The sequence below is a fragment of the Nothobranchius furzeri genome, chromosome 11, assembly GCF_043380555.1.
Source record: "Nothobranchius furzeri strain GRZ-AD chromosome 11, NfurGRZ-RIMD1, whole genome shotgun sequence".
Classification (NCBI taxonomy): Eukaryota; Metazoa; Chordata; class Actinopteri; order Cyprinodontiformes; family Nothobranchiidae; genus Nothobranchius; species Nothobranchius furzeri.
This window is the reverse complement of record NC_091751.1, coordinates 51,973,914-51,998,031: the sequence shown is the minus strand read 5'-3', so window position 1 is coordinate 51,998,031 and position 24,118 is coordinate 51,973,914. Positions and strand designations below refer to the sequence as shown.

General features: G+C 40.2%; 1 long non-coding RNA gene across 2 annotated transcripts; it reads left to right on the top strand.

The window, feature by feature from the left end:
* The first annotated feature begins 204 nt into the window (after positions 1–204).
* Positions 205–10,942, top strand: LOC139073123 (uncharacterized). Of its 2 annotated transcripts, none has more exons than XR_011521903.1 (2): positions 205–9,771; positions 10,437–10,942. It is a non-coding gene; the product is annotated as an uncharacterized lncRNA (long non-coding RNA). The 2 variants fall into 2 exon arrangements; XR_011521902.1 differs by having other exon boundaries at positions 205–10,256.
* Positions 10,943–24,118: the final 13,176 nt, after the last annotated feature.

Genomic DNA, 24,118 nt, shown 5'->3' with positions numbered 1-24,118 from the left:
GCTCTGTGGATCTGAGAAAGAGAGAGAGTGAGTGAGGGAGGGAGCATTGTTCAGATTCATCTCCTTAGGTCTTTTCTGGTTGCACAGATTGCTTTCTCTATTCCTCCGAGACACGCTGGTGGTTATGGGAGGCCCAAAGAGAAGAATCATCACAAGCAGGAGAGATACAGCATCAAATATGAGGGATTCATCTGCTTGTACGTATAAACTACGAAGACTTTTCTGAAACATCATGTGGAGCCCTTTGACATGCCGCTAACGGCTGGTGCTTGAATAAAAAAGTAACTGTTGGCTTTGATTGAGCTTACAAAGAAAGGCGGCAGCAGGAAGCAGAATATGAAACGCAACCACGTCGGCTGCTATTTTATACAAGGCCCACAACCAAGGTGACACAATTCAAGTCACTGATTTGACTGAAATCATTTTCAAAATGTCCCCTTAAATTGGGCTTCTCAATAGATGGAGTTGAATTTTTTTGCTTGTCGAATCCGACGGTGATTCATTTCCACTGGCAGGAATCCTCGGACTGACCTAGTTAAAGGAATGCTTTGTTTCCCTTCTCCTTTCAGATGACAAAAATTCCAGCTTTGACTAATAACTCACAATACCATTGGCCTTAAAGGCTTTTACATGGTCACTGCACGGGCACTATTCAGCATTTCATTGTTAGAGACCCACATAACAGTTTTCCACCAACTGTGCTGAAAGGGACAACGTGTAGTTTTTAACGTTAGTCTCCGGAAATATCCTTTGAAATGTTGTTGAAAATATGTTAAATGGAGGCCCAGGCATGATTTAATTGATTTAAATGGCGGCTTCGTAACATATGACGGGGCGATGGTGGCACAGGAGTTAAGTGCTCGCCCCGTAATCGGAAGGTTGCAGGTTCGAGTCCCGCTCAGTCTGTCGCTGTCGTTGTGTCCTTGGGCAAGACACTTAACCCACGTTGCCTGCTGGTGGTGGTCGGAGGGACTGGTGGCGCCAGTGCTCGGCAGCCTCGCCTCTGTCAGTGCGCCCCAGGGCAGCTGTGGCTACATTGTAGCTCATCCCCACCAGTGTGTGAATGTGTGTGTGAATGGGTGAATGACTGATTGTGTTGTAAAGCGCCTTGGGGGGTTCCAGGACTCTAGAAGGCGCTATATCAAATACGGGCCATTTACCATTTACCATATGACCATAAAAATTGTGTCTAAAATGGACGCTAGCAGGTCTAAGTCTCTGGGCGACGCCATATTAGACATAATATTTTCTTTTACGGGAGCCCATGAAGACAAAAAGCCTTTTACTAAACTTTTGCCATTCATAAACATTGCTTTACACACTTACCTATTGCCAGTGATGAAAGAGAGTCTGATGTTCTTGTCATTTTGCTGGAGGATGCACTCCCAGGGATTTTTGGCCCTAATGGCCATCCGTTGGTAAAGTCTTACTCAAACACAAAAATACTGCTTGCTTGCAATAATTTAGGTATGTACCGCCCCTATCACCAGGGAGAATACACATTGTCACTTTAAGAATAAACATTTGTACACATTTAAGGATTGGGACAACTTTGTGAAAACAATCTGCTCTGGTGATGGCGTTTCAAACTGAGATGCAGACAAATTTGAATGTTATGATGAAGAGGGTAATTATTATACTCGTGACAGCGCTGATGTCTATGAAGATCGAATGCAGATCCCTTAATAGTCCCGCTGCTGTCCTTCTGGTAAATGCACTCTTTACGCAACAGAGTGCTAAGCAACAGCTCTCAGATGTTTAAGAGACAACTGCGTCTTTGTTTACCACCTGCTAGCCTATCAGCACCCTTCCTCTAGAGACAGGAAAACAAGAGAACTGATAGGAAGGACGAATCGATCATAGTAATGGTTTTCCCCCTGCGGAGAGTGAAGCTGGGGCAGGTGACATATCCACCCCCATCATACGCAGCGCAGCACTCCATCACCAGTGTCAGCCTCCACTGCAGACTCCTTATACCGTTCAATCCAGCCCTCCTTTACCTTATCTCCCGAACCAACCCACTTGATCGTGATCCGTCCCCTCAGCCAATTTAAATTCTGGAGCTTCACTATAACCAGTCAGAGTTCTCCTGCCCTTTTATCATACCGGCTGGTCAAATTAATTGCTGCTACCTTTACATGTTACATCAGAGGATCTGCGAGGCGAGTGGGGGGACAAAAGATGAGCTCCCCGCTGTTTGGCTTTGATATTCTTATGCAAACTAGTCAGACAGCTTATGTTTTTGACATTTGCAGTGTCAAAATAAATGAAGAATCTGCTTTTCATTCCTGACGAACCTGCGCTTCATGCCACACTCTTTAAAATCCTTATTTCACTCAGGAATGCGACGACCGTTAATCCGCTCTCACTCAAATGAAAAATTGTACCTAGTATTTTGAAATGAAATAAACAAATAATTAGCCGAGCACAGCTTAGTCAGAGATAAAAAAAAAGGTCATTTTGTTGAACGCTTTAATTCTTCTCTGGGAAAAAAAATGACTGAAGGTCTTTTTCAGTCTAACTAAAAAGGGTGTTTTGTTTTTCTTCACTGACAGTAAGTTTAGTCTCATAAATCCGTAACCGAGCATGACCACACACTGTCTCCTTTGTTGAGAGAATGATGATGTTCACGTGGTATGTAGAAAGCCACAACTGTTCACCATGTCTCACCCTTCCTTTCATGTGGGCTGATGGTGGCCCCCATTAGACAGAGATGTGTAATTGCATGAGTCAGGCTTGCTAAGGGCTTCTTTTTTTGTGTGTCACACTGCTGATTAAAGGACAGGGCTATCTGCCAGCTCCAACCTCTGATTCCCCATTTTCTTTGTCCTTCATGTGTGTGTCTGTAAGTGTATAAACATTCACTCATTTCATGCCCATTTCTTATTTATTGATTTCTCTGTCTCATTATTTGTCTGTTTGTCTTCACTCCATTACCAAATCATTGCCATTATTGCACTTTGGAACAAATCATGCAGAAATCTGTTAGGCAGGCAAATCACACTCTGTACTGATGAGGCATGTATCCGATACATATTGACAAAACTGTGATGGTTTATTAACACAATGAGGATAATTGTGATCAGTAATCGACCACATAGATGCAGCTAAATAGGTTTAAATAGCCTCACAGGCCAGAAGTGTGCCATGATTATTTCTGCAAGCTGCAGCTTCACAGATTTTTATTCTTTTCAGCTAGAAAGCAAATGAGCTCATTTGTACTTGAAAGCCTCTTTCCAATATTACAAATTACTGGTGTAAAAATAGCATTTTATGCATTTATCCCTCACGGAGAAGCAAAACACTTTTATGAACTCTTCCTAAACTGCGTTCAGGAGAAAAAGCTCAAGGTTTTGAAGCAGTAGTGTTGCTCAGCTAGTCTGCATTTAATAAAGAAAAAATGAACACAGTTTCTGGGAATATTATCAGCCTTTGCATGCAAGATGGAAATCATGTTGTAAAGTGTTACACTTCAGAGGCAGTGTCAGGCAGGGATGCACCGATGTCAAAATGTAGGTTGGCTTAGATATCTGACATTAATATCACTGCTATATCCGATAAAGATATTACATACATATAATTTGGGATGTAAAAAAATACCAATACACTGAAATATCACAATGTTTCATGTTCAGATAGGTTAGAAAATTACTAACATCGGCCGATACTGATATTGAGGCCGATATATTATGTGTCCATATTGTTAGGTTTAAAATAAAACTCTTAATTTATAAACTTTTGCCAACAATCCACATGACTAATGCAACCAACCAAATTTTGGAGGAAAAATAGAAACAATTTGCCTTTACGTCAAGCCCTGGCAGTAGATGCTGGTCAATTTGTTCCTCCATTAAATTGTACTTCCACTTTATGCTAAGTGGAAACACTCTGGCACCAATAACTTACAATTTCTTACCTAGGCACTTAAAACATGGATGAGTCTCTTTTGATTTAACTAATATTTTAGACCAATTATAAATAGACATGGAAGAGGTGTGATGGGAGAAAAAGAAAACTTAGAAACATATCTGATCAAACTTGAGGTAAAATACAGTGAAGTGAGCAGTCGAGTCTGACAGCAAATGAAACCAAGGAACTAGAATATGTTGGGAGGGTGATTGCTGAAACGAGCAGCAGGCGGACGATTATAGATGGGGAACAGGTGAGTGGAGAGTAGAGCAACGTTGAGCAGATGACGAGGAAAAATTTAGCAAAATTAAGAACAAAAACTGCTAATCCAGAAAAACAAATGATGCAACGACAAACAAAAAACTACTGAGGAAATACTGAAAACAAATAAAGGATGATGACTGTGAGCAAAGTCCATCTTTCCATCCACTTGGGCCACCTCTTCCAGGGGAATCCCAAGGCGTTTCCTGGCCAGGTGAGAGACTTAATCTCTCCATTGTGTCCTGGGTCTCCCTTCAGGCCTCCTCCCATTTGGATGTGCCCAGAAAACCTCACCAGGGAGGCGTTCAGGAGGCATCCTAATCAGATGCCCGAGCCACCTCTACTGGCTCCTCTTGATGAAGAAGAGCAGTGGATCTACTCCAAGCCCCTTCCGGATGACCGAGCTTCTCAGCTTATCTCTTAGGGAGAGCCCAGCAAAAGTTAAACTACAAACCACCATGGCAGTATTCATGCACATATAAAGATGTCAGAGGAATAGAGCTAGGACCAAGACCTAGGTGTACTTTGTATCCCACCCAACAACAATGTTGCATTGTGTGCAAGTAAGACCATCACTTGTGCGCAAGTGATTGTCTTACTCTCAGTACACAAAATGTGCACTTTCAAAAGTACCGGTGTTTTGAAGTGAATATTGCTTGTACAAAATTCAGAGGAAAAAACTCACTTGTGTTTTTGGGCTGAAATGGTCAACTGTCATAGTGTTTGTGGCAGAGGTTCACTCAGAAATCATTTTTTGATGAACATTTCTGATTATAAGCAGTCACTCTGCATTTTTCATGCAGGCTGTAAAGGAAAATAGTCTCCTTCGTCTATCTCCTGCATTAGCTTCTGATAGAAAATATGCTATGAAATGCTACGGAAGATACCTGAGAGGAGGGGTGAATGTTCCATAAGCCTGTTTTGGTTTCAAAACCTAGTTTTTTGTCTATATTCACCACAACAGCTTCAGCATTTATGGACTTTGTTGTCAATTTAGTGTCCAGGAAACAGCAGAGAACATTTCCACAAGTAGATGCTAACTGTTAGCGTTAGCAACACCACCACAGAAGCTCCTCCAGGCTTGTGTTATTTGTAGAGATAAAACATCCATGTTTCAAGTCAGTGGTAGAGTCACGTTGCTGTTATCCAATCCGGGGCGAGATGTCCAAATATCAGGAAACAAGACTACATAACCTGTTGTCTGCAGCTAATCTGCAATATGGGCAAATTTTAGTGCAAAGAAATGGTGCACCGGTTTATTTTTTACCCCAAAAATGACTTACAAGGCATTCATTCCTACTAAAGACCACTCTAAATGTATTGATTAAACGAGTGTCCCACTCCTTTTAAACTTGTTCTTTTTGAGACACGATCGATTTAAAATGCTGAATGTGAAAATAACCCTTTGTCTATCGTTAGCTGTAGAAAGAAAGCAGACAGGGAACCGCTCAGGTCAGAAAAGGCTAGCTCTATGTCACATAGTAAATTTTGCTTTTATGGACACACCCACCTTCAGTTGCGACTGCAGAAGGCTGTTGTGGATTTAATGACAAGAAGACAGCAGAGCACGCCTCGACTAGTAGAAGCTAACCTTTAGCAATAGCAACTCCCCAACATGTCACGTTCAGGCGGCGGAAAAGTCAAGTTAATGTTAGCCAACCATAGGTGAGATGCTTCATGAATATTAATGAGTAAGACTCCCAATCCTGCTGTCTTCTGCCCCCCATTCTTCTGGCTAATATCTACTCCCTGAAACAGGAGCGACAGAGCTTTTTCATCTGTACAAAACGACTCACAATTCATCCATTCACACTTAAAACCACAGCAGATTTAATGAAATATAGTAGAGTACTGTTAATAGGGGTGTTAGAAAAAGGTAAAATATTATTAAACTGTATTATTAATTTTATTACTCTATAATATGGTATTACCTGTGTTAGGTAAAAATTGATAATCAAACAGAGTTTTTACATTTTAAAGTGTTGTAGAAATGCTTCCTGCCTGAATACAATTTACATTTAGAATGCTTCCTGCCTGAATGCAAATTGTCAGACAAATCAAGGCTAGACTTGGTGACTCTGTCTGTAGCATCCTGCTGTGAAGACCCCTTTGAAGACTTCCTGTTATCTTCTGTGTAGGTGTGGTTATCTCTAACTTGGTCCTAATAAAAGCGCTCCGCAGCTTTGCTTCTGTGTGAGAACAAACCGCCTTCTGACTCTGGTGTGTATATTTCACCCTTTGCAAAGTTCGTTTATTGATTGTTGTTTGATGATCACAATTTCCAAAGATCTAATCCCTCTGTGTATGCTCTGACTTTTTTTTTAGGTAATTTGGAAGGAATATAGAAATTACCCAACAACCTTAGTGCTCCAAATGAATGAATAATGCAAAGGGTTAAATGAATCCCAGAGAACATACGGGACTGTGGTCCAACAATCCCATCTTGACGATTTAAATTGCTTTAGCCAGGAATGTTTCTGTCTAACTTTTGTTTCGCCAACTTAGATTACTGAGTTCCACAGTCAGTCGTTGTCCTCCATCAGTCGAGCACCTCAGGGAGAAAAGGTTTCCCAGAAGTTCTATGCAGCAGGGAAATGACAGTCCCTCAGCTAAGATATGATTTTTTTAAAGCCTTTGGTCTGTTGCTGTACCTAAATTATTAATGCAACACTGTTTCTCACTTTTTATATTGTTTCTCTTTTTCCTCGGCATAATTACAATCTCAGGAGCACTCTTACTGCGCTGGGAATAAATCTCCCATGGCAAATCTCCATCTGCAGCCGCCTCTCTCTGCATTAGCCCCCAGCAGTGCAGTGTGTCGATCCAAACCGAGGCCTGCTGCACACCGCACGAAGACACACAAGGGGAAAAGAGTGGCAGGCGAGGGGCGGGGAGTAACGAGAAAACCACATAATTGAGAAGCTGGGAGGACTTGGTGTTAAGGATTAGCAATAAATCCTAATATTTCATATCAGTGTTGTTTTACGGAGCAGATTTGAGTTTCATTTTCTCTCAAATGGCCTTCTCAATTGATATTTGATTGATACTAATAGCTTTTTTTTCTGATGCAGATGGTTAGTGTGGCACCACCAAGACTGTAAATTTGCCTCTTTCATCTAATGTTACTCTTGAGGGTTGTCAGGCTGAGAGCGTTTGATAAACCACTGCTGTTCTCATGCACTTCGTCTCTCCACGTCCAATATTAATAGGATGAGCAATTTCTTAAATTGTAAAAACAAGTTAAAATGTGTCTAAATTTACTCAAATGGCTAATTTTATTAGGTTATGCTTTGCATGTGTGGAGAGGAACACTCAGTTTTCAGAAAGTACTTTTAAATATAGTCAGTAGCTCTTATAAATTATGCTGTGATGCACATTTTGCACCTGTGGGCGTTGACGGACAGCAAGCAGAAGGTTTGCATAACCAAATGAACAATGTCATTTGATAACAGTCAGCCTTTAGAGGCCTTTGGGTTTATGACTCTCTCAGGAATTGCATCGGAAACTGTCTCGCCAACTAAACAGCCAAGTGTTTGGCTGCATCATACTCCAGGAGATTTAACAGGCCCAGGGCTCCTACATGCAAGATATGGTTGATCCAATTTAGGCCATGCTCAATCAACCTAATTCTACAGGGGACCGGGAGGCTGGGCACTGCAGTGTGTGCAAGAATGAATTGCTCAACAAAGCAGCTTTTAAAGGTCATGTTTTTGTTGCAGTCATTCCTACAAGATCCTAATGGAGGGCACAGTTTGCAAACTGAGCATGTAAATCCATCACAAACCACAAACTCAACAGTGATTTATGACGTGAAGCTCCAGCAAAAGGCCTTGATTTTCAGTCCGAGTGCAGAATCTCCAAAGCCATCTTTTTCTGACAAGCCCCGCCCCTGATGATAATATTACACGTCTCAAAGTTTCTCAAAAGAATGAGTGCAACCTTCAAACTCTGCATGTCCACATGTAGCCTTGCTATCTTTTTGTTGTAGACACGGAGTCATTTCTTGCTAACTTGTCACAAACTCGTGCATGTGTGCACAACATGGCTTTCCCACTCCTTTGCAATAACCTCATCTTTCTCATGGGAAGCCGGTGTCATGCTTTTGCTTCTGCCATACAAGGAGCCAATTATATTATCAGCGTGGGACCTCTGCTTGACATCGCATGTCCTGATGGTGTAATGAAATAAAAGAGGTTTCACACACGTGCCCCCACTGTGTCCTTGACGCTTGGAAATGTCTGCTTTGCAGTTCCTGTAATTTGGATGGGTGTATTTTCAAACATGCCATAGGGCTGAGCGTCCTCCGTAGGGGATAAGGGACCCCATCTTCCACTTCAAGGGGTGATTCTGTTCAGGAAAGCAGATTGGGTCCGTTTGAAGCAAACTACTTGACGAAACTCATCTTTGTGAATCTCTTGATGCTGTTTAAAGCTTAATATCAGGTGCTCAAAATGATCATGCTGTGATTAGCAACATAGCATCCAGGTGAAATTAGAATATCGGAGGAAAAACATGCAGAAGAGGTTTGAGATTGAAATAACAAAGGGAGCTGCTTTCATGTTGTGTGGTGGCTAATCCTCTGTGAAAGGAAAACATCTTCCCTGCGATAGACTGAGCAACAGCTGATATCGGATATAGGGATATAAGGATTTGTTTTGACCAGATGGACAAGCTAACAATTAGTGAGAGAAAGGCATAACAAAAAGTCAACAAACAACCCCAATTTCAAAAATATCAAAGCAGTGTATGTAACATCTATTTTAATGACTATCACATCCTGATTAATTTGATTTTGTTTTGTAATTTCGGGGGGGGGGGGGGATGTAGGACGTTTCCCCATGTTGTGCTAGAAATGCTACAGCTAGGGGCTGCTACAACTTTACTTGCACAAAGTGACAGAAATGTGTGTAAATGACCATGCAATGCAACATTCTGAGTTTGGATGAACCTTTGTGACATTTTATACCACGCAGAAGTCATTTTAGTATGCTAGCATTTAATCCACATTGGATTCCTGTTAAAAAGGGAGTTTTCCTCTCCACTGTTACTACATGCTTGCTTAGTATGAGGATTGATGTGTAGACACTGACACAAAATTTTATCTGCTGGGTTCCTTTTACAGGGAACATTTTACTGATTCTCTGAACTGAACTGAATTGGAATGTTAATTTTGTGAAGTCCATTGAGGCGACTCTTGTTGTGAATTGGTGCTACAACTGAACTGAATTGAACTGAAGAAGCCATGCTCCAGGGGCAGACTGGCCATCTGTGGATTCTGGAGAATCTCAGAACGGCTGGTACTCCAGGATGCAATGGCGGTTTTAAACGGGGGCCCACAGGGGCCTGGGCCCCTGTAGAACCGGCCCTGGCCCCTGTTATGGCCCCTGTGCTGAAGAGATCGGATTTTTTTTTTTCGCGCGCTGCCTCGGAGACGGGAACTAATGCGCTGCAGCGTTTCACACGGAGCCTTTAGAGCGCAGCACACTCTGTGGACAGAACTGTTTACCCGGTGGATTTTTGAATAAAAGATTAAAAATAGTTTAAATGGGACCCGAAGAAGTTCTTGAGGACGCCAAACGGAAAAGACGCTAAGAGAAGAAGGTAAGCAATACAGTTTATTTTCCTGACATCAGTGTTTTGATCGTGGTCGCGCGTTTCTGTCATTTACTTTTAAGTTCCTAACTGAGTCTATCCACAGTTAATACTGATTTGTTGTTCCTTTGTAACATTAACTGTAAAATAAAAATGAAGTTGCTGCATTTTAAGCCTTAGACACGTTGAGATTAGGTCACAGTATTCACTTATCTATGACTTTCTCGCAGCACTGACTGGAAGCATCAGCGGGACGTTTTGTCCTTTTTTTACCGCTGTTAATAAAGAACAGCGTAGACAGAGAGAGGATGAAAGTCACGAGGGAGCTGAGAAGCAGGATGAAAGAGAGAAGGAGGAGTTGGATGGAAAGGAAACAGAGAGGTCAGAGGCTGTCCAACCTGAGAGTGAGGAGGAAGATGTAGGCTGTGAGGGAGAGAGTGAGGAGCAAAAAGAGGGACATCTTCTGTCATGTGCACCGTGTACACTACCGTCAGGTTTGTGGGTGTTCAACAACCCCTCTGTGATTGCAGCTCATATTGTGTGTAAAATGCATTTGAGGCATGCTGACTCTGGACCAACATTTCTGTTGTTTATATTTAATAAATATATAAAATAAGACTCTGAATTAACTAATTATGACTTTTATCCTCATGCTAACATTTATTTTCTTTCAGATATCAGCAAGTGCAAGGATGACCCACCTACTCAGCATCATTTGAGGACATTTCCAGTGACATTAATAGGAGACAGAAGACGCAGCTTTCAGCCAAGCTGGTATGAAAGTCATCCTTGGGTTGAATATTCTGTTACTATGGACTCTACTTATTGTCATGCATGCAGACATTTTAGCCCACCAAGTAGCGCAGGAAGTGTGTTTGACTCTCAGTGTGGATTTAGGAACTGGAAAAAAGCAACAGAGAGGAGGGGGTTTTCAGTACATGCAAAGTCTGAAAGGCATAAGGATTCAATGATAGCGTGGAGGGACTACCGGAGGGCTGTGAAAGCTAACACAACACTGGCTAATATACTCGACAAGGAACACAGTAAAAAGGTTAAAGAAAATCGTGAGTATATCAAAACAATTGGTGAAGTGATTATGCTTACGTGTGTGTGTGTGTGTGTGTGTGTGTGTGTGTGTGTGTGTGTGTGTGTGTGTGTGTGTGTGTGTGTGTGTGTGTGTGTGTTGACTACAAAAAGCAAATTGTATTGTGCAGATATTTAATTTGTTTGAATGTTTATTTTTCATATGTACATTTCATATAATCTTCAAATAAAGTCACAAACTATAATAATCAACTAGAATTTTTTTTTATAATTTATTTAAGTCTCGTGTTGTGGTGAAGCATTCAGAATTGTTATCTGAGTACCATAAAAACATGCCAGTTTTACTTTCACAAGTAAACCATTACTGCATTCACTGTAATAGTTTACTTGTTCATTGTCTTTAATTATGATTTTTTTTTCTTGCGCCCCCATGAAAAAATACTGGCCCCACTGTGGCCCCCCTGGAAAATTTGGTCTAGAACCGCCCCTGCCAGGATGGCCGGTGGGCCGGCCCACCACTCACCACACATGCTTTCAACACCTGCCCCCCCCCCCCCCCCCCCCCCCCTCAAAGCTCTTTCACCCTCCAGCACTCTAGGTGGCAGCACTGCACCTCTAAGTTGGATGCCAGCGACATTGGCTGTGGCCGCCAGGCAAGGAGAAGAAGAAGAAGCTGAAGCGGAGAGGAGGCAAAAGCAGTAGAAAAAAAACGATGCAAAACCCGGCCACTAGTAAAAAAAAGGAAAGAAAGGGGTGGGGCTGAGAAGGCAAGAAAAGAAAAATTGCGGGCATTAGATGCTGAAGCCTCTAAATGTCACAAATTAACCAACATATTTAGCAGTGCCTTGCAGTAGGTTCACAGCAGTGAAGAAGTCAGGCAGATAGCTACACAGCAACATGCCAGCAGTAATGAGGGACAGAAAGATGCGCTGGTTCCACAGGCAGATCCAGGGGAAGTAAGTATGGAATGTAAGAGGAGAAACATTTGCAAGGATTGATGTTAGGAATTCATGTTTAGGTTGGAATTTTATTTTATAGCAGCTAAATTTCAACATTTTAGCTGTAAAAGGCCACATGCAGTGGGTAATAAGAAATATGTTGTGGCTTTACGTAAAAAGGTTGGTAGTAGTGTTACAGTTAACGCTCACAAACTTTGAAAATCTTAAATACAGAAGTTACATTTGTAATGTTGCATTTTCATTTAGATGTGGTATTATTTGTGCAATAAGAAGATTAATTACTGCATAAATTATTAATCTTATCAGTTATACAGCTTTTAATACAACATATAGTCAAAATTAGCCCTGTTGCTATAATTTTGATGGTTTGACCACATGTTTTTTCTGCCGAATTTCCGCGCGCCGATTATTTTGGGCTGGGCCTAGTCAAAGTCCAGGGCTGTTTTTTAGTCCCAGTCAGTCTGTCCCTGCTATGCTCAAATTAGCAAAATAATCTGTTTCTGAAAAATGAAGTTTTTATAAGCTGTATCTGCAACAAGTAACACATAGTTTATATTTAGCTTCCAACAGAATCCAACTGCAAAGATCTGAACATTCTCTTTCATTTTCACTTAAACAGATTTACCACAATTTCACAACTTCCTGCTGCAGTTTTGACCACCCAGGCTCTAATTTGTGCATCCGTCTGCAAACAGTTTTAACAACGTGCTACACATAATTGTGGCCAGCGTGTCAATGTTTCAGTGCTAAAACTGAAAAAAGTTGTATACAAGGCTATTATGAAATACTGCTCTATGATGCAAAAAACCCCTATTTGTTAATACTTGTAGATTAGTTGCATTTTAAGACTGTACTTTGATGTTTGACAATGGAGAACTTTTGTAAAGTTTTAGTTGAGAGATTTTAAAATAAATGCGTTAAAACTTTCTCTTACATTTAATTATTTTATTTATTTGTAAGGGGTTGTTTTAGTTGGTAGATGCTGGCTTCCAAACAAATGATGCTTGGAAAATGAATGAATCAATTAGCGAATCCTGACTGCATGCTATTCTTTAATCATCCATGATGCTAAACAGTTTTCATATCTAAACTTCCAGAGTTTTTTGTTTTGTTTTTTTACATTGTCAATCAAAGAAGCTTTTTATATATTTCTGCACAGCAGTCTCTTTTTTCAGACAAAAAATAAATGCAATAAAAGTTGACGTGGAAACGGTCTACTTAATCACCATGGGAACTTCACTGTTGGAAACCATCGAGTCTAACATGCAAACTTTTACAGCAGTGAGGAATGTTTATTGTAAATGTTCAACATGCTGCAGTAAAACATGTAGAGCAGCGCTTCAAGCCAGGCTTGAAAACAGTCGTGTGGCATAATGAGATCTCCCACAAACAAACAGATGTAGTAGACCAGGATTCTGTGAAGCTAACATCTGTAGATAATTGGATGGTGTAGCGATTGTGGAAAACATGTTGTGGGCCCCTTTTCGTCAGTGAGAAGTAATTATCAGTGTTTATATTAATAGCTTTTCCTGAGTAAAGCTGCATGTGCATTTTGGACTGAAAGAGGGTTTGACTGTTTCAATTTTATTGACGCGGGTGCATTTTTACCTCGATTTTTAGAAGTCAAGTAAAAGAACAGATTTCACTTCAGTTGGTAATTTGGTCTGATATAATCTTCAAGAATTTTCAATATATACAGGAAGTACATGTTCTTGTTATTTACAGTGGCAGAGGAGTTAAGTGCCCATCACAGAAGTGCCAGAGCTTTTAATGGACAGACATCAACTCACATGGCATTCTTTTATACTAGAGACCACTTCAAACGTAAATTAAAAAAAAAACAAGTGAATCTGGTCTTTAAGGTGAGTGCAAATGCATCGTTGCACCATTTCACCCAGTCACTGCACTTCCCTGTCATTTGCTGCATTTGGTTTAGAATTGCAGCAGATGCAGGACACCATTTATTGAGATCAGAAAATAAGCACATTCTAAGACAAAGAATGAAAACTGCATCATGGTGTGGGATTGAAGATGTGCTGGTGAGTGGGAGTAATTTGATATCTAGAAGTGATGTTGGCAGCTGCCTTCTGCCATTCATCCAGTCAGTTTTTATTAATAAAACACATAATGAGGTGGAAAACAGGTTGGAGTGCAACAAACTTGTACAGCTTCAATCTGCATGTATGATGATTTGCTAGTTATTCATACACGAACAACCTCTGTGCTCTCTCTGGTAGCCGAATGATTAACTATTTCTTTTGTTTTTTTGGCAATTGGTTTTCAGCATCAATTACAGTTATTGCATACCAGGGTGAGCCCTTCCAACATGTGGGTGATCTACACAATTACTCAATAAACTGCCAGCATGCCTCCTGTGTAGATGCACCGACGCTGCCATACAGCCCAACCTATGCCATCCATGTTAACATGGATTTATTCCTGTCAGCAACACTTTGTTAGAGCAAACCTAAAAATTTGCACACCAACACAAAACACTGTGCAATTAAAAGCTGGAGGCTGCAACTCGGAGATCTGGAACCAATAAGACTTTTTTTTTTTTTTTTTTGGAAGCAGGGAAGCTGCAGAAGCCCTGTTGCTTTTGTTCCAATTTTTTGTGTTTTTGATTTTATTCATTTTCTTCTCCTAAGAGTGTGCATTCAGCAAAAACTATATGACCTAGAAACATAAAATATCATGACCCAAATACCAACTACAACTCAGATCCCGAAGCTTGAGGTACTTCAACCCTAAATGGCACTGTATTAGTCAAAAGGATGTTTGTGTGATTATCTCAGAGACAGCTCAGTGAGACTTCTTTCACCAGTTCTGTATTGATCTTTTGTTTCACTTTTTTAAAAGGCAATTCTTTGAGTTTTCCAGCTATCGTGAACCTTGTGATCAGCAACTTGTCAGTAATCCAAGAACCCCTCGTCATAAAAATGACTCAAGATCATTTATAGACTTGCCAAAAACAATGTCTCCCAAGCAGTGCAGCCGATGACTCGATGCAAAATTGGCTGGAACGGATGGGACGACTAAAATTTGTCAATTTTATGTCTGTATGCATTCTGCAGTGCTTTCAGTGGTTTAATGAGTTTAACAAATGTAAGGCGTAGAATTTGCTTGGACCCGGATCCTTGCTGTTTGCAGCTATGTTATCTGCCCGTAGTAAAACATAAATTATTTCAGCATATTTTGAGATTCCATTAAACAGGCATCAACTGAACACGTGAAAGAACCACGTGGGGATAATTATTTACATTCTAGATCAGTTATTAGTCTTTGGATATTTGCACACTGTTGTGTTTTTAGAACCCCCAAAAGATTGCAGCATAATTTGAAGATGTTGGTTGTCTCTTTCATTACAAGGTTATAAAATCTTTGAAAGTTCCTGATGACATTTTTCAATCAGCTCCACCTTGTCATGATGAGGACTATAAGCTGTGAGAGATTAGTAACATGCATTCAGAAGCTGCTACTGCAAAACAATATGTTTCAAGTGCAAGTTTTTTTAAACCAAGTTCAGAATTTTCTCCATTAGGAAATATATCAGACGAGATATTTTGATAAGCCATCAAGCAAAATTCTTCATGCCAGTATTGATTAGCATGTGACACGTGATCGGCGGGCACTGATTTAGGTGATAATGAGCTTTTCATCAGGTTTTAAACTATATTGGCATCTGCACATTATATCTTGAGCAAAGCTGGTATTGAGCTTAAATGGCAGGTTCAGCCAGGCTGCAGGATAACAAATTGATCATGAATTAATGAGGTCACTGTACTAATCAAAAATCCCTATGCTTGTGTCGGACTGTGTTAGAGGGATGAGATGACATCAGTTCAGAGTCAGAGAAGGAGGTGATGAAGCTCCTGGACCACCGAAGAAATTATCCACCTTAGTTTTCAAAAATTCATGCAAAAGAGGACTCAGAGTAACAGAAGCTGAGCTCACCATTCATTTGATGTCTTAACCTGTTTGATCCTGTTCAAGATCATAGGGAGCTGGTGTCCCTGTTTAGCGATCACTGGGTGAGAGGTGTGGTTTACAACAGAAAGGTTGCTGATCCATCACAGGGTCACCTAGAGGCACACAACCATTCACACCAATGACCAATGTAGAATCACTAAGTAGCCTGTGGCACAGGAGTGTGGGCGACGGTGGCACAGGAGTTAAGTGCTCGCCCAGTAATCGGAAGGTTGCAGGTTCGAGCCCCGCTCAGTCTGTCGCTGTCGTTGTGTCCTTGGGCAAGACACTTAACCCACGTTGCCTGCTGGTGGTGGTCGGAGGGACCGGTGGCGCCAGTGCTCGGCAGCCTCACCTCCATCAGTGTGCCCCAGGGCAGCTGAGGCTACATCGTAGCTCATCACCACCAGTGTGTAAATGTGTGTGTGAATGGGTGAATGACTGATTGTGTTGTAAAGCACCTTGGGGGGTTCCAGGACTCTAGAAGGTGCTATATCAAATACAGGCCATTTACCATTTTACCATTTTTGAGCTTTGACAGGAATCTGGAGCATTGCTGAAAACCCCACATGCACATTCTCACACCCAAGGCATCAAAATATGACGCGTGTGACCAAGCCTCAATATATGACGATTAGGGGCGCCCCAGCGCATCAGGAGACGACGATCAGGGACACGCTGGGTCACGTGGCTCCGCTGGCATCACTGTTTGATGCGCGTGGTCACACGGACATTATTCGACTATTTAACCTTCCCCTCACCCCAATCCTAATCTTAAGGCCCATAAACTGTGACTTTAAGGTTAGGATCGGGGTGAGGAGAAGGTTAAGTAGTTTACAAGTAGTTCTAATGTCCGTCTCACCACCGGCGTAGGATACCGACGCTCTGGGACGCTGTGTCACCTGTTTGTCCCTGATCGTCGCCTCCTGACGCGCTGGGGCGTCCCGGATCGTCATGTATTGAGGCTTGGTCACGCGCGTCACATTTTGACACCTTGGGTGTGAGAATATGTTCGCACAGGGGGAAAACATGCTAACTCCATATAGAAAGCACCTGCCAGGAGTGAAAGCCTGGAGCTTCTTGCTGCAAGGCAACAGTATTAATCAACTCTTGTACAAAACAGTGGTTCCCAGATTTTCCAGCATTAAATCCGATAAATAGCAATTGTCAAGACATGCAAGCGCAGATTTTTCTGATTTGACAGAATTGTGCTTTAAAAGCTAAATTATTCAAGGCATAAAGAAAAACACTTGAGTAGCTTCCCATAGCTCATTGGAAGTTATAGGAAGCGACTCATATATCGAGGTCATTAACTCCCCAGGAGTTCAACATCAACATTTCCTGTGGGACCAAAAAGGTTCCTGGTTTCAGTGAAACTCCATTTGCTTGATACAAGAAGGAGCTGAACAAATGACAGACATCCGTGACCAGAGGCAAAGGTTTTCCGTGGGTTTTAGTTGGTAATTTATTTAACTGAATGCTGAAATGTTTTTCTCGGTTGCTTCAAGAACTGCAGGGAAACTCTGGGCAGAACACTACGCTGATGACAGAGCTGTCCGAGCTCTGCACGCAGATTGAGCAGCTGGAGCAGGAGAACCAGCATCTGAAGGACGAACAAACAAATAGCGGACAAACAAACAAACAGCTGAGAGTCCACAAATCCTCTCAACACCAGCCACCAGGCCTGGCTGCCACGCCCGCCATGCCAGCTCTCATCACCAGCCGATCTGGTAATTGGACAGGTAAACTCAGACAGGAGGGATCAGGCGTCCTTCTTTGAGTAAAATAATTATCTGATTCCTCTTGACAATCTCCTAACTATCTGACGCTTGTGCGTCTGTTAAATACCAATAAAAAACTGATTATGAGAAGAAACAAGATAACGTTAAGCAGAGTGTGACCCCTGACCGAAGATTAAGTGACCAGTACTGAAATGTCAAATTCAGGAGTGATGATAAATGTTTTGTATTTTTATTCTGATTTACCTCATCATTAGGACATAAGGGACAATGTGTGATGTCCTAGACTTTCATGAGTACTGATTATGCCCTTTTAAATCATCATCTATGAATGGCTTGGTTCGCTCCCTTGAGCAGATTCTTAAGTACAATCATTATATCAATACCATTAGAGATTATACAATATCTTCACTATCTATTGTAGATGGATGGGTTTTTAAGTTACCATAGGGTTTTTCTTCTTTTACATTATGTTATGACATTAGACATCTTGAGGGCCAAGACAACCACTCGAACCATGACTCAAGCCCATTTATAACCTTGAGACTTTCCTGACAAATGAATCTCCTAAACAAATTTCCCTTTTTATGACTGAAGTTACCTACACCTTGATTCAAGTGTCCATAAGTTCCGTAGGATTGATTTCGGATCAGTTACTTCTATATGAGGATGCTGAAATTAACTACATATTTGTAGAATCTAGTTCTCTACTAATTATGATGAGTATAGAAGTTGTACACATACCTCTACCAGGCTATATCGTATCTAAAATAACTGTTCCTGTACTTAAATATTGAACTCCTTCTGTGTAGGTTAGTGAATATTTTCTGTTATTTTTGGCAAATCTTTATTTTGCCTCTACGTTTGAGCAGATCAGCTCACACTTTCTTATCACCTTCTTAATTCAACAAAGAGAGAGCAGCTCTCGCCCTTGACTCATCATCATTGTTTTGTTATTGCTAGACAAGCATTGTAGGATGACACTTGTCCTAAATGACCCTTAGATTTGATCAGTAGCATGATGACCTGACAGATGCTCCTAGATGGTCACATTGTTTTGAGAGTCACCTGATTGCATATGCATCTAGTAGTTCTTACGTTAGTCAGTCTTTTATTTTTGTTTATTTCTTGTTGTTTGGTGAGTATAAATGCTTTAGTCGTGCATAATCACACTTAGTTATACTCCTCTGATTGACCTTTAAACTAATTAGGGTTCTTCCTCATGCATTTCTTTGTTTCCATTTGATACAAAGTACACTTTTGTAAATTATGAATTATTTATTTTGTTTAGTACGTCTTTTCCCTTCCTGAAGCGATTATCATCTTTTCAAACACCTTTACGGTTGTGTGTATCCAAGAACGCCATCAGTTGTTTCATTTTTGATCATTCACTGTCTCTATGTGACAGAAGAGTTTTATTTTCCTTAGAAGAATCTGTTGTTCAATTTAACATACTGAGTTTTATTTTCCTTAGATAATTATGTTGTCCGATTTCACTTATGGAGCTTTGATTTAGCAGTATTTATCTCCTGTTGACAAATTATACACATTATTTCAGCAGCATTGTTGAGTGACATTGCATATTGTTGATGTACTCTGAAGCAACCTTACCTTGCTGAACCTATGTGGAGTTGAAGTATTATTTTCATAACTGGGACTGGTTTCGTTGTTAGTTAATTCCAGTGTTAGAAGCAAAGAGATTAAATTAAGAAGTCACTAGAGGTGAATGTTTCTGGCATAATGAGAGCAAACACATAGAGTCTATGATATTGTTTTTTGATATGTGCTTGGGGGCGTTGACAAGCTCACCCTTTTTCCCAGATGGGTAGATTCTTTTTGATTTTATTAGTTATTTTTTTGGCTATCAGTAATTTTACTACAATTTCTCCTGTTAGTCTTAGGTGATGTAAATCACTTTTTGTGTTTATTTTCAATTTTTTTTATACTGATTATGGCTTTTTTGTTAGTTGTTTAGTTTGTTTTGGTTTGTTTTGTTGTTTTATGCACACTGTGTTGCACGACTCTGCCCCTTGTTGACGTGAACTAGTTATTGCAAGTTCCTGGGGATGGGTGCTTTATCACGTTAAGTGGTCAAATTTCAACATCGGGTTGGCGCAATGCTTGCCAGTATCGGATCTTTTTGTTTCTGTTTATTTCTGGTGAGCCATGAGTTGCCTCCTGCCTCAAGAGAAGGGAAGGCTGATAATGATTTCCTCACATTATTACACTGCCTGGATAGAATTACTGTAAATTTTGGATGATAAGTATTTTTGCTGAAAACAATTCTAAATCAACAGTGATCTCCCAGAATTTTCTTGTGCTTTTTCCCACAGGTCGTGAAACCAGGAAATTGGGTTCTGATGAAGGTGCTGAAGCGAAACAGATGGGGTAGCCAGAGGTCCACTCGAAGTACTCCTCATTACTCCTACTGCTGTGAAGATTGCTGAGAGGCCATCTTGGATTCAGCTCATCAACGTCAACTAACCACTCTAGCGCGGCAACGATGTCTGGCTACAAAGGGGTGGACCACCACTAGGGTGCCGTCTCTCAAACCCGGTGAAGATAAGATCAAGATAAGATAAGATAAAGATCTGCTTCAAGCTTGCTGGGTTCAACACATTGTTGATGTTGGTGGTCGCACTCATGGCCCTGCACTTGGGCCGCCTCTCAGCACCTGATGGAGCAACTGAGACAGCAGCATTTGAGGGGGTATTAGAACTGGAACTGAAACGACAGATTGGGGCTCCTCCCTGACTACGCGCCTACAGGACGATGTAACCTGCATCCACCTCGGCTGAAGACCCCCTGGACGCCACTACAACAGGACACAGCGAAGAAGAGACGCTGGAAAAGGATCAACTACTTAAAGTGCCTGCACCCAAATCTCCAGACTGGTTTCACGGTCAAAGACCTGTAGGACATTTTCAGGGACAAGATCAGCTCCCTGACAATTGGACAACCCCCTCGACATGCCATGGAAGGACCCTGAAGTCTTCCTATTGAGAAGTTGAACTATGCGCTTCATGTTCCGACCTACGTTACCACGCTCCGGACGCGGATCTGGATCAACGTAAGACTGAAACCATCCTGATCCACGGAACAGGACCCTGACTTCCAAACCCTATTCTCCAACCGGGACTCTCAGTCCACGGACGAGCCCTTTGATGAAGAACGCCTGGTTTGCCTCAGCCTTCCGTAGTTAGAGCTGCATAAATTAATATTGCACCTTCATTTTTCCTCATTCACAGGAAGATTTGTCTGCAACTTGGAGCTTTAAACTAAATTCACCTGAGGTTTCAATACACTGTACTGATGTTTTATGTGTATTATATGGTTTTGCTAACCCTTCCCAATCTCCTTACAGGAACTGCCATAAGTTGAAGAATTGTGCATCACAGTAAATTCATTTTAATTTGCATGAAATAGTTTTTCTTAAGGTTATAATTGTGCTGATTTAGCTGATTCCATTTTCTATCTCTGTGAACTGCTGTAGGATTTTATTATCTGTTGTATTTGCCTTATTTGTGTTTATTACCTTATTTGTACTTATCATTTTTCATCGGACTCGTCATTATTATTTTATTTATTCTTCTTATTTTGCTGATTTTGTATTGAACTTTGTATGGAATGATTCTTTGGACAAGTTGACGGGATTGAGATTACGATCCCCAATAGATATGTGATTGCAGCACCTCATGCTGTTTTTGCCTTATTGTGTTGATTCTGACCTTTTATATCTGATCATAGTGTTGATTACTTTACTTATTATTTTTCTTGTTTTGATGCTTATCATTTTGGTCTTGAGTTAATTGATTTGTAACCTATCGGCCCTTCTGACTACTGAGATGATCACCTTTCCTGGTTTACCCCTTTCTATTACTTGATTTGTGATTGATGTAGCTTTCATAGTTAGTGGTGACAAGTTATCGAAGTGGATAATATTCCTTATTACTTTACTTATTTTTTTTCCTTATTTGGTTTAGTTTAGTTTTGTTTTGTTGTTTCCCTTTGTTTGGTTATCCTATTTGGATAAACAGGAGGGAATGTTATGGAAAAACGTATGTTTATTAATTCTTGATCATGGACTCAATCAACTGAATGTAAATGTATTGCCCTATGCCGCTCTGCATGCTCACTCATTCAGACACACACACACACACACACACACACACACACACACACACACACACACACACACACACATATTCTTGACTTCCCACACACACACACAATCTCTCCCTCTCTCTGTGCATTATGCTTCGAGCATCTTGCCACAGTTATAACTGTTTGACTTGTTGTTCATTGTCTCATTCTCTCTTCATGACAGGAAATGGGTTATTGATAAACATATTGATAAAATCCGTTTGAAGCAGTGCCGTTCCGCACCGCTGATGCTTCCAGGGTGCAGTAGGGGTCAGCGTATTTTTTTCTTTCCCTCTTTCACAAACTGCTTGATATTTTCTTTCTTTTTGGAATTTTCAAAAAAATATAAATAAATAAATAAATAAATAAAAACTCTTAAAATGCATGGCACCTTAAAGGGCTTATGAAATAAATATGTTAAAGTAAATGAATTCTCAAGAATGGATGGAGAAATACATCTAGATGACTAAAGCCATCACCAAATTGAAAAAGAAAAACTGTTAAGCCACTGGGTTCTGTTAAACAACCTGTGTAAAGTAGCTCATTCCAGTCATCATGGTCAGTCTTCAAAACAGAAACATTTTGACAGTCATAAGCATTTGTTGTAAAGGTTTAAAATTTTACTTTCACATTCATTGGAGAACAGATTTACTTAAACATTGATCTAATCCTCTGCTGGCGCTGAGTATAAATGTTGCCAACCTTTGTGCATTAATTATGAGAAAAACATTAAATCTTAGGAATACTGGAGGGCACTTGAACTGTAAGATGTGAAATCTTCCAAGCTCAAACTCTCAAGCCCGAGAAAAGCGCTGATCGATTCGTTTTCTCCTGCTTCTGGATCCGTTTGTTTCACAGTTTATTTTTTGTGCCATTAAATCAAACTTGACTGGATTAAAAAAGAGTTAAATATGCCTACCAAGTCTATAATAATGCCTATACATAGTTTTTCAATGCAGTATACACTGTAATTATTGGGCCATGTTAATGTTTAAACCCCTAAATAGAATAGTGCAAATCTATCGTTTCATTTCCATTTTTCCAGTGAATTCTGTCTCTACCTGCTGTGACGAACACAAAGCTGTCACTGCTGTTTAAACAGAGACATTGTTCCTTTTTTTAATCCTAACTGAGGTTGATTGAAGAAGCTTAAGAAGTTTGTTGCACACAGAATGGAGTGCAATTATCTCCTACTGTCTTACTGTTTTATGCTGATAAGGAGGGTGGAAAAGCCACGTCTTAAAAATGTTTATCTGGGTATTAGACGGGAAGGGAAGATGAATGCAGACTCGGAATTAGTTTTCAAGCATTTTCATTAGGAAGAATGTGATTAAAATCACTGCTTGGGTTGAAAATAAATAAATAAATAAATAAAGTTTCCAAAGTCTTTCCCCGTGTTTTCTCTTTGCTTAACTAACAAAAAAGGAAGGTGTTTGTACTGGAACAGCATATTGCCTGAAATTGTTCAGCTTGCCAGCAGAGACTGCAGCTTTTCATATAAACATGCTGTGATGATTGCTATTAATGCACTATCTGAGAAAAATGTGCCGTTATCTGTGAAAGCTTTTAAACTGTTGTGTAACAGCAGATTTTAATGGCCAAATGGAACTGGGAGGACAAACAATTTTTCCCCTCCTTTTTTTAAAATGAAGCTAGCTAGTTTTGTGCTGTGTTATCTCTGCTCCGCGGTTTTACACTCATTTAAAAATTCTCAATGAGGCAATACAAAAACCTTACAGGAAACAAAGAAAGCACTGGACCAGAAAGCGTCCACCAGTTAAGTAGTTTTCTGTTTATTCAGAAGTATTTCAGTAGTTGTTTTCTGATGTTTCACCACATTCTTTGGTCTTTTTCCATTTCTAAGTAGAAATGTTTGTGGGGATTTATTCCACATGTGAAAAAACTTCTGATATGCTTTTAGACAAACTTAGTCTGTAATGTCACAACATTTGAATTTAGAAACTTGTGTAAACTTCTTTAGTTGCAACCCCTTTCTTCGTATTTTTTACTTATATATCTATTAATTTATTTATTTATTTAGTTGGCTTTGTTGCATCACCAAACATCTTCTAAGTGTTCTGTCTGCCAGCTATTTCTATAGAGATAAATAAGCTGTGTCAAAAGAGCTTTCTTCAGAAGGTAACTTTAAAGCACAAACTGTCTTGGTATAGTTCCAGTCATGTTTAAACTTATTTTATGCTCTAATATCAACAAAATTAACGAGATTACTTAAAAACGTAATAAAATATATATTTTGTTTATTCATGTTTATTTTGTTTTGGCATTTTTGAGTGTTGATGAATAGTTAGAAATTATTACAATTGTACTTATTTTACAGGTGAAACTCCCAAAAAAAATACATTAATTTATTTAATTCGGTCAGCGTAGACTGAGAGACCATCTAAATCAGAGGTAGGGAACCCTGGTCCTGGAGAGCCACCATCCAGCATATTTTTGTTGATTCACCAGTTCAGCAGCTCATTAAAATCTGTAGAAGCCTTTTTA